Source organism: Lipotes vexillifer, unplaced genomic scaffold (genome assembly GCF_000442215.2).
Source record: "Lipotes vexillifer unplaced genomic scaffold, Lipotes_vexillifer_v1.1 scaffold733, whole genome shotgun sequence".
NCBI classification, from domain to species: domain Eukaryota; kingdom Metazoa; phylum Chordata; class Mammalia; order Artiodactyla; family Lipotidae; genus Lipotes; species Lipotes vexillifer.
Window position 1 is genome coordinate 33,143 of NW_006799374.1, and position 384 is coordinate 33,526.

Consider the following 384-nt stretch of genomic DNA (forward strand, 5'->3'; position numbering starts at 1 on the left):
CATCCCTGCTGCTGCTGTGTGTCTTCACCACCAGTAACTTCTCCCACCACGGAATGGACACGTTCTCCTGCAGAAATGTACAATCCAGTGAGCTACAGAGCTACACTTGGTTGAATGCAACCTTGAAAGAACTGACTAGTTTAGTCAAAGAAGTCTACCCAGGAGCTAGAAAGGGTACATAGATCAATTTTGTAATTGTTTTATGGAACTTAAAAGATTCAGCTGTCAAATAAGAAGACTGGCAGCACCATGTCTAGGAGAAAGAAGACTGATGATTCTGTAACCCTACAGTCTCAGAAGTTCCCTGTAGGAGATCACTTTGACATAAAAGTCACCCCTCTAAATGGGGCACTTCCTCCTTCTGACTATATGCAACCCTATTAA

The 384-nt window shown here is 43.0% G+C and overlaps 1 pseudogene; it reads left to right on the forward strand.

Annotated features, from left to right (window-relative positions):
• Window positions 1-384, forward strand: part of LOC103090564 (histone deacetylase complex subunit SAP18-like) — a 523-nt pseudogene extending 139 nt beyond the window's left edge.